The sequence below is a fragment of the Phasianus colchicus genome, chromosome Z (genome assembly GCF_987193195.1).
Source record: "Phasianus colchicus chromosome Z, bPhaCol1.hap1.1, whole genome shotgun sequence".
NCBI lineage: Eukaryota > Metazoa > Chordata > Aves > Galliformes > Phasianidae > Phasianus > Phasianus colchicus.
The window spans coordinates 28,680,638-28,691,400 of record NC_143476.1 but is presented as its reverse complement, the minus strand read 5'-3'; the positions used below and the strand labels follow the sequence as shown (position 1 = coordinate 28,691,400).

The 10,763-nt window shown below is 37.5% G+C and overlaps 1 long non-coding RNA gene across 6 annotated transcripts in view; it reads right to left on the bottom strand.

Moving 5' to 3' along the window:
- Positions 1–249: 249 nt before the first annotated feature.
- The window catches only part of LOC116236576 (uncharacterized), a 62,704-nt gene continuing 52,190 nt past the window's right edge, over positions 250–10,763 (bottom strand). For 2 of the 6 annotated variants that reach the window (XR_016461837.1, XR_016461838.1), the window contains exons 4-7: positions 9,536–9,764; positions 7,856–8,022; positions 5,565–5,678; positions 1,506–5,178 (exon numbers count right to left, since the gene is read on the bottom strand). This is a non-coding gene — a long non-coding RNA (uncharacterized LOC116236576). The other 4 variants (XR_016461839.1, XR_016461841.1, XR_016461842.1 and 1 more) reach the window with 4 other exon arrangements.

Below are 10,763 nucleotides of genomic sequence, written 5' to 3'. Positions count from 1 at the left end.
AAAGCACGAGGATGGAGGTCACATAAACTCACTCTGTTCATGCAGTTCAGACCGATTTGCATAATCCAAGCTTTCATTTTAAACAAATTAAGTGCCTGGCACTTTATGGTTGTGAAGAAACCTCCCTGAGGTGTGAGTGAAGTATGGAACCACTGAAAGCAAAGACCACTGCAGGTGGAGTGGGAAACGGCAGCGCGGAGGAACGAACGCTTCATAACGTAAACAGAAGTGTAAGAGACAGGAAATTTTTCACATTTTATTAAATCAGACTTTTACAGTAGTTGTTGAAAGCAAAAAAACACTGAATTATGTTTAGATAATCGTTCCATAAATAATGTGTGTTTTCACAGCAGTCACAAAGTCTGGAATTTATGTGCTAATTACAGACCCCAAATCATCTCTGCACAGATTTGCAATTAAAACTGAAATATTTTCATATACAGTGTGAGCCCTGTATTCATAGCAACAGCTAAGAGACATGCTGGTTACAGTTTGCTCTGTAAATCTGAATATTTTATGTTTGAACACAATTGTTTCATTATTGTCCTTACGCTCAGTATTTTAAAAGCCGAAAGAGTTTAGAGCTGAATGCCACATTATGAATAACTGTTCTTTTCTGAGAAAATATTCTCTATACAGAAGTTATATAGTACAACCATCTAAGGAAACAGACAATTATTGAAAGACATCGAGAAAGCAAAATTCCTGTGTACAGTTATCTTCTTAATAAATATTGTAAAATCACATACTTTTAAAACCCTGCAGTGACAGCAAAGTGCAGGAAGAATGCAGAATTAGGGAGAACGTTGAATAATTCAGTAGCTTGTTATGTGATTAGATCTGATTGGCCCATGCTAAGATGCTGCCCATAAAAGTGATTTCCCATGGTAGCATTGGTAGAGGGGTGGGGGTTTATGATGTCCATAAAATGGGAGAACAAGGCTTACTGGAACTAATAATATCATGGCTGCGCAGAATGATTGATGATCTTTAAAAAGGCCCAGATTGGTTTCATCTTTCTTCGGATTTTATCACTCACTCTTTCTTAGTCACGTGCAATCACTAAGGCCAAGAGAGGTAACAAGTGTTTGATGTATGATACTTGAGCCACTTTTGTCAGAACTGCATTTATTTTAAACTGCTCTTGTATTTGATACTCCCAACATGTAGATGTTTTTTATGTTTATTTTTTCTCCAGCTGACGAGAACAGGCACTCCTGGGGTTGGGTCAAGAGGTAACCCAAGCTCACTTTAGAGCAGCAGTGCCAAAAATCGTAGTAAAAATTAAACAGATCCTCCTGCTTGCACTGGGACCACCTCCATTACTGATTGAATGGATAAAGAGCTGTACAGAGCTGACATCTTCTTGGGAGAACCTCATATCCTTCATTATTTGCAGTACGCGCACACCTTTCAGAATGCTACTTACGCTTCTTGGAATATATTATCTGTTTCAATTCACTCCATCCTTCACAATCTGCAGAGAGCCACAAAAGATCCTTTTATGTCAGGAGAAATTTCAGATGAATAGAAAAAAAAAAAATTAATTTAACCAACTGGGAAAAGGGGGCATTTCCACTTTTTTCTGAAAGCTTTCACATCTCCTCCAATACTAGAAATCAAGCCAGATATCTTAATCATTTGTTGGCAACATTCTTATCAGTGCTTTATTCATAAAAAGATTGCAGATGTGTGAACTGAAAAATGTTTGACAGTGTCCCAGAGGAAAAGAAGAGAGTATTAACAGGTTGATCAAACAGCAGTGTATTGGAATCCTGCTCATTTGAAGAACGCCGCCTTATCCCCCGCCTTACCTTATTGTTCTAGCTGGGAGAACAATAAACAAATCAATGTGAAGCCAGGTCTCTGAGACCCTCCACTGGCACACAGACATCTTCAATTGTGCAGGTGTGACCACAAGACTGCGTGTAAACCCTGGCACATTGACACACATGTTCCTTCACTCATGATGGCTCTGTCTTGTGCAGAGCTTAATAGTTTTCTGTTTTGGCAATTTAAACACTGTCTCAACATTGTTTAACAAAATCAAGAGCAGTTCCTGGCAATTAATTTCTGCAGTCAACAGTATTCTCAAACTGGGCAACTCCCCTTGGAACAGGGAGCCATAACAGCAGCGCCTGTGCAAGTGAAAGAGCAAGACAATTCATTAGACGATTCTGCAGCAGCTAAAAGTGGCGGGGGATGTCAGCCTGTGCTCCTGTGCTTCAATACTAATGAGAGTCATTGCATATTCATAACCCTAAATACAGTCAGCTTCTGATAAAAACTTTTGTCATCGAAGCTTCACAGCAAGAGCAAAGCACGGCACTCTTCGTGTCGCGGCACTTCCGCCAAGTGAGTGCAAGAGCAAGATTGATTGTTTTGCAACGCAGTCTGACAGGGAACTAAAAGATACTGCCCCAAGGGTCCTGAAACTAAGCTTAGTTTGATTACAAGGCTCCAAGTAATCAAAGAAACAAAAGAGAGGGGGGAAGATGGAGGGAAGAATGTTGTTTTGTCTTGTTGGTGGGTCTGAGGCTTGGTGGTTATTTTATTATTTTTTAAAGATAAAGGAGGCCCTAAAGATGCAGCTTTCTTTATTGAGTGTTCAGAGTAATTATCTGTTAGGCATTTAAAACAGCTCGTATCAATTTTTATCAGGGAAGAAGAACAGTAGGTGCTAGCAAACTTGTTCCCATGTTCCATGAACACTGCTGCATGTCTTAATAGATACAAATCTCTAAAACTGTATGAAGTTTCACGTCAATATGAATAGCAAAGATTAGTGAACTCAACCTGTCAGATATTAAAATCAGCTCTGCCAAGCGTTATGCTACCCAGAATTCACTTCCTGCAGGTTTCTTTTCATTTTTGTTGTCAGTTCCTTCTTCTTCTCATCATTGTTGCTATTTTTATTATTAGTTTTGAGAAACTACCCATCTACTTTGCTGGCAGTCAAATTCTGGAGGTGCACAGCTCTGCTAGCCTTTGACCTTGCGGTACCTGTCTGCTGGGGCAGCTGTTAGCATCCCCTGGAGTCAAAGAAGAGAAACGTATGTTTCAGCACCCACTTTGAAAAAGCCTTGAGCATTTTCTCACTCATAATGATGTCTTCAGCTGGAATGCCAGCACATTTCCACATCTTTCTGACAGGCAAGCAGACTATAAAATATACATAAAATTAAATAAAACAGGACATTAACACAAAGGTTTCAAAATCTGATTACAGTGCAGGATTGGATTTTATTTTTTTTCCAACAATTATAAAGTCTTGCATATGGAGGAAAAAAGAAAGAAAGAAAGAAAACAAAAAGAACTGTATAGTTGAAGAGAAATCATGAAGCATTAAGGATGGGAAGGTTTATATAAACTGTTAAATATCTCTGTCATATGTATACAGGCTTTGAAAATAGAGAAATCTTGTAGATATGATTGATTGAGATAACTGATTATCCACAGATATTTTAAGTGTTGAGACATTAAATTGTCAGCCGTATCAGTTTGATTGCAGTAAAACATGAAAACATTGACTTTTGTCTAGTTAGAGAAATTTATTTTTCCCAGAACGACAATCCTTTAAGTAGAAACCAGGCAGTTTGCCAGCTCTCCATGTCATACACTGAAGTTTGCAAATGCAACCCATATTTTCAAATGTTTTTCAGGGTTCAATGAATGGTGCATAGGTCTTTGGCAAATAGTCTTGTAATAAACAGATTTCCATACACTGCTTCAATTCTCCTTAATCCTGATGGAGACTAGTATTTATTCATTATGAATAAATGAATGGCATAGACAGTGGTTTGCATTCAAGGTGTATACGTATTCAGAGCTCTTCGCTTATGTAAAATATTTCTCTAAAAGAAACAGTAACCCTCCTTGGACTGAAGCTATAGGAACAAGTTTGATTAATATGTTTTACAAGCCTGAAGTAAATGCTCATCATAACTGTCAGCAAGCTGACAGCTTTCAAGAAAGAGCCTATGTTCCTGGAATGAGTAATTTGTGTGATCATCTTTAAGATACCACATTCAAAACCTTAGAGGGAGAAGGTGTTACATGCAAGTGAATTCTACTCAAAATGTGATTGCTGTTAAGTCTGCTTTGTACTCCAGATCTTTGATATGCACACAATATTTGACAGAATGGCAACTTTTTTTTTAGTTATTATTTGTTGTTCTTGTTTGTCAGAACATCTGTGCTTTCTCATTAAGCAAAGGTGTCCTCTTGGAGTTTTGTACCAACACACACAGGAGAGCCACCATTACCAATGCTATGCTTTGCTTCTGTGTTCGCCTGGGTTTTGTCTGGTAAAGCCCAGACACAGGGCCTATCTTAACAATTACGCTTGAATGAATGAAAGTAAGTAGGGCAAAAGCTGGAGACAAAACAGACATCTTACGATATGACAAAACTGTACCTTATGAATGCAAGGGGACAACTGTTCCCTCTCGAGTGTGAAACATTTCTCCTAACTTGTAAGCCTCTGGCACAGAGAACTGGGCACTGGCATGTTAAGTCTCCAGTGGTAACGAACAAGTACTTCAAGAACTTAACAGCTGCTGAAAAATGAAACTGAGGTTACCCATTACTGTGGGGAAATATTTCCTTCCTGACCTCTTCAGGCAAAAAACTTGCTGTACAGCATCAAACATTGGGTTTGATTACTTTTAGAGAGCCAAACTTTGCTCTCAGTTGTATAGTTTTGAATCTGGATAAGAGGATTCGTCTTAAATACTCACATGCTTATCCATTTATTTGAGAGTAGCTGCAACAAATAGCAATGAACTAATCCAACCCTTTTTAAAAATTCACTCAAAATATTTTACCGAACAGCAGTGGATTCCACAGTTTGATTTTAAGTCAGACAGGGTAATTTACCTCTGCTCAGCCACATTCCCTTCCCACTTTTGTCTGTGGATCCACACATATATGGGAAAGCAGATTCCCTTTGTTGTTTAGCCTAACTTCACTTAAATAACTCCTTTTAGAAACTTTGGATGAATCCAAGGTTAGAATAAGCCTTTCCCCTGATGTGAAGGAGACTCAGACCAAGGACCTCTTGGTTCATAATCTGGCACATTAGGTAAGATCTGTGTCCAGAGTGTCCTTCCCAAACTGATGTGTGTAAAACAGGTAGCAGGTAGCCAGGAGGATGTGGTTTTGTATGATGGAATGATGCTGTTTACAGACAGAAAAAAAAAAAAAGAAGAAGAAAAAAAAAAAACCACCCTCAATTAATTTCTTGTTGAGTTCAGTTGTTGCTATTTCTTTAAACATAAGATTCCCTAAACAAGCAATCTATTTGCTCCACCTGAAGATCCTGCACAGATCCTCCCTGGTACTACTGACCTTGAGATCTTGGGAGTCTGGTCCCATAGGACATATTCAGAAAACCCAAGTGCAGGAGCAGACACAGCCCCTCTTGGTAGAGAGAGACATCTGTGTTCTGCATTTTGTGGGATTGTGGCTGCTGATGACAACCTCAGTTCTTCCAACAACTTCCCATAGGCCAATTCAGTTCTGCAGCCTGTCAAAATGACTTGTTGCCAATGACTAACTCTTACCTTCTTCTTTCTGTCAGCAGTGTGGGCATGTCCAGAGTAACACAACGGAGGCTATCCATCCTAACCCAGTAGAATTTCAGTTGTCTTTCCTACTTGGTGGACAGGATCAATGGACTGCAAAGAATAAAATAATTAGTTTAGTCAGTAGGAATTCCTTTCTACACAGAAAAGTATTTTCTCACATGCTCTCCTTACATTGCCTTTGTCATGTGATTTCTCAAAGTCAGGGCATTCCTTTCCCTGCTCACTTTCACATGTTACATCCTAATTCACTTCCTGTTTATAGAAGCTTCTCTGTTTTGTTCCTGAAAGGCCACTGTCCTCCAAGTCCTGCAAAATTACCTTCTTTGGAAGAATTCATTAGTTTTCTCAGCACCAAAATGAATCACAGATTTCACACCCTTTATCAAAAGAAATCCAAAACCCTGAATGAGGTGCCATATTCATGCCTTTCAGACTCTAAGAAGAGTGATTTAGCAGGGAGGATGTTATATATTCTTGTTACTATATTTAAAAAGACAATGTGTATTCCCATCTATACATACTGTACTTAATAATTCTCTAGCTTCAGAATTCTGGAGGGAAATCATTCTGTCCTGGTAATTTACTGTAACTGAATCCCTCAAATTGTTCTGTCTTTTCTGTGCCTTACATCAGCCTGCTAAGGCCACATTTTTATTTCCTTTCAAAATTGACCTTGAAATAGAAACGAAAATACATTAAAAGACTGGAGAAGTTGATTCAGTAGAAAAAGGCTAAGTTCTGAGTGTTGCTTAGTGTTGATCACGTGAAAATGTGATAAAAATCTACAAATATTTGAGGGTATTAAGCAGCAATCACTGGGGGGAAATTATTGAGTTTATCATTGAAGTATGTATTATGATGTTTTTATCTTATCACAGAAAATGGGCTCAGTATTTCAGACACTGCGGTGTGTTAACTGGTGGTAATTTTGAATCTTCAGTGACAAACACTGTAAGATTGTCAACTGAGATAGTGGGATGAAAATCTGAAAAGGAAAATAAAGTGTAATGCCTGGAAATTTTATTTCGAAGTATAATGTGCTGAATTATGCTGCAGCATCCCAGATTAATTCATGGAACCCCTATTAACTAGATAAAGTTACAGGGAAAGAAGAAAAGGAAGGAAGAGAGAAGCTCAGTACTTGATTTGGCTGTCCCCTCTCTTTAGTACATTTTAATGTCTACACCTCTACCTCTTGCTCTTGTAATTAATTTAATATACCATATCTGTTCTAGAGATCTCTGGCTGTTTTTGTTTCTTGTGGCTTCTTTGATCTTTCATTCCAAGCTGCTCCTGGCCTGTCAGAGTGCATGCTCTAATCTATTTATGTTACCTGGCAGAGTTCCAACCCTGAAGTTTCTCCTAGTTCTTCAGGTCTCTCCTTAACTTTATACCTTCTTAAACTGAAACTTAAATAAATAAAGCTGAAGCAGAACTGCTTCCAACTGCTGCAGGGAAACATGAAGACATGGGAATAATGACCAGCTTAGTCTAAATGAACATCCCTCATTTGGTTTAGAAGCAGAAAGTTTAGAGGAAAGGTGGCTCAAATTAAGTAATCACATTTAAATGTGTTGTAAAGCCATGTAATAGCTTCAGGTGTATTGTAAATTTGTTTCCTATTCTACTATTTACACTAATACAGCTTGTATTTTATTGTTTAGGAAATTGAATCCTTGTGCTGTCGCCGTTTCCTCTACTTGTCACGACATAATGTGAACTAATTGGTACTGTGAAAGGGTTCATCGCTACTGAAGAACATACTTCTCAATTAAATAGGCATTAGCAAAATGCCACTCTTAAACCAAACCACATTTTGATTTATAGTCCTAAAGAGCTTTCCTTCTCAGCCTCAGTGGTTCTGCAGTCTTGCAGCATCACATGCAAATTAGGCTTCCCAAGGTTTGCATCACCCAGCCCTCTGGCCTGACTTGCTGTGGGTAGCACCAAACTCACAAGAGCGTCCGCACCTGGAAGAGCCGCATTACAAGGAGATGGGATCCTGTTTAATTAGCATGGATGAGCAGTTATGGTCGTTCTGTTAGAAAGATATATTTGTGAGGAGCTACTCTCTATTCAGAATATTCTAAGTATATTACACTGAAAATAACAGCTTGTTATTATTTGTCAGAGACCATGTATTCTAGCTGTTATGCTGCCCATGTTGGTAAGAAAGACTAAGCACACTGCAGAACCATGTTGGTTTTCCCAAGTGCTGCACTCAAGGTGTAATTTGCAACATCCTTTTATCCATCATGTTTCCTTACCTTGTGTCTGTGAATGAGGAGTATGCCTGCTCCCTGTCTCTTGTTCTCTTGCACTTTCCAGGGCTGTGAGCACCATCGACTAAACCAAAGGCATACAAAAGGCAAAGAGATGCTGCGGCCTCCAGTATTTCCTTTTCTGACTGTGCACATTAAAGCTCCAGACAACCCTGCTCAACAAAGGTGAAAAAAAAGTTAAAAAGGATGTTTTCCACCATTAGAAATAGGTCTCTGACTCCTGATCTTAACAATTTTTTTTTCTTTGAAAAGTGTAAGTCATCATCATTATACTTGAAAGGTCTAAATTTAAATGCTTCTTTTAATTTTAAACAAAAGTTAGAATGATAAAGGCTGTGAATTGAATTCTTTTTATCGTGGATCTTTTGCAAGAAGTTGTGCTAATATCAAAATAAAAATTAAATTGCAGTACTTTCTTATATATGGCACATTCCATTAATTTTTTACCCAGAAATTATCAGCATTTATGATTATATTACTGAAAACATAAAGCAAGTTCATCAGATGGGACATCTTCCTATAGGCTTTAAAGCACAAGAAAGACCATAGAAAAAACTTAGGAAGCCAGGCGCATTTTGTGACTTTAACTCCATTGCAATATGTCTTTTTTAGGAATAAAGCTGAATTAGGAATAATTATTCCCTCCATAACATTTTCTGATATAACACTTTCAATTCTGGCACATGCTTTTGGTTTTGTTTTTTTTTTTTCAATATTATTACCAAGTGAGTCCTAATAATAAATAATATCATAGAATAATTTTTAGAATTAAAAGTAGTTTCTATGTTTTTTCGTTTTTTTCTCCCTGTTGTTTTGTTTTTCCAGATCTCAGGGCAGGAAATCTTCACAGCCCTTATGGAAGCCAGAATGCAACCTCAACTTCTCTTCATCTCTGGTGTAATCTCTGCAGAAATAGTCTCATTGCTCATGGATTGGCGCTTCCTTCGCGATGGTTTTGTACCTCAGCCAATACAATGGCACAGCAAACAGAGCTGGCAGGCATTCCAGGTATCAGTTTGAACAAGCAGTTAACCACTTGCTAATAAGTGGGTAGTTTTTATGACACTTTACATTTATTTTGTATTTTTGTAAATATTTATATACGTTGTTTATGTCACATGCTGTATGTGTCCTTGTGTGTGTATGTGAGATATATAAAGGTTATTTATGGTCTGTGTCAAAAGGTTATGAACAAATTGAATTTATGAAGAGGGATAGCTATTCCCTTGTGATTATAGCAGCAGTTGTTTCTTGAGTGTTTTAAAAAAAAAATTCAGACTCGTCTTAGTCCACTCAGTGCTCGCCAAAACCATTGGGTATTTAGCTCTTAAGATAAAATCATTTGGCACAAAATCAGACTAGGAAAGGTGGCAACATACATTATTAAGTGGAAGAAACTTTCACCTGAAGACAGCAGGTAGCACAACAGCAAGAAAAACATTCAGGAAGGCTGAGGAAACCCCAGAGAGAAAGGGCTGCAGAGAGGTTGTATTTTGCTGTACATGGTATAGCATATCATCAAAGGGGATGATTCTCACCGCTGTCTGAAATCGAGAAGAAAACTACAGAACATTTCCCACAAAGAAGGAGCCAATTTCCCTTCTATCCATAGAAGTAGGGATGGACAGTCTGTCAGTGCATGCCATGAGCAGTGTTTGAACTTACAGGAAAAAATCATCTGACTAACTGTAGGTTTTTCTTATCCTCTTCTGCTGCTGCAAGGAGTTCTTTATGACTGGATGTGTGTCCCATGGTAGATGGATTGACACCCACATTTGGAAAGACATTCAGATCAGTGAGTGTTGCTCTTCTTGACCTAGCCCTGAATGCTTCTGTGGTCCAGGCTGCTGAGTAGTCCACAAAGTCACCTGGCCGCACAACACGACATCAGTTCCTACAGTGAATAAAACCATCAATCCATGAAATAGAAGGAATCATTTTTTTTTCCCCAAATGATTTTCTTTCCACTCCTTCACTATGCCAGAAAAAAAATAACAAACATGTCGGCAGACAATCAAACACTATTTTAATATTTTTGATGTTCATCAGTGAACCCATCATTGTACATGTTGTACTAGATGTCTAGAAATATAATCTTTACTGAGATACGAACAAAGCCTTTTCTGTTGGATTTCTGGCCCATTCCAATAAATTTGTACCTGCATCAAATTATATTATGCTATCTTTCATAACAAGTCAAGTGTGCTTTTCACTTCAAAAGATTTTTGCAGATAAATGCCATCCTGTTTCCCCATATTTTTTTCTGCTAAGCATCATCAAGTATTCTGTAGGACACACTAGTAGCTCTTGGTTTATTATTGCAATTTTTTTATTATTAGATATATTGTAGTGTAGAAGAATATGATCTATTTAGAAATCTCTTGTTAATTACTATATAGTCAGAATTTTATCAGTATATTTACAATTGGCACTAAAATTCGGGTGCTTTAATTAAATTTTACTACATTTGCTCTTAATAAAAAATTTAAAAATGAAATAAGTTACAATTCTTTGTATTTTGTAATCAAGAAGCATTCTTTTAACTAGCCTGCAACTTCATCTATTACTCAGTAATTATAGACAATGCAATAGTTCAGAGTATTTCCATAAGATGTTCAGTCACAGAAATCAATCAGAAAAACTTCAATAACACCAGATTAAATCTTGAAGTTATTTACTCATTTTAGTCGGTACTGATATATATAAACATTTGGGACAGTGACTGCAAAGGACAGATGACAACTTCAAGATTCAGGCCCAACCCTAATAGATTTTGTCTTTGCTGTTAGAAACCAAACGTTCCCATTATCAATTAATCTGAATGTTTGCTTTAATATCATTCTCTTATGACTGAAGTTTGGAGATATTTTCGTGAACTTCAGATATTTTAGTG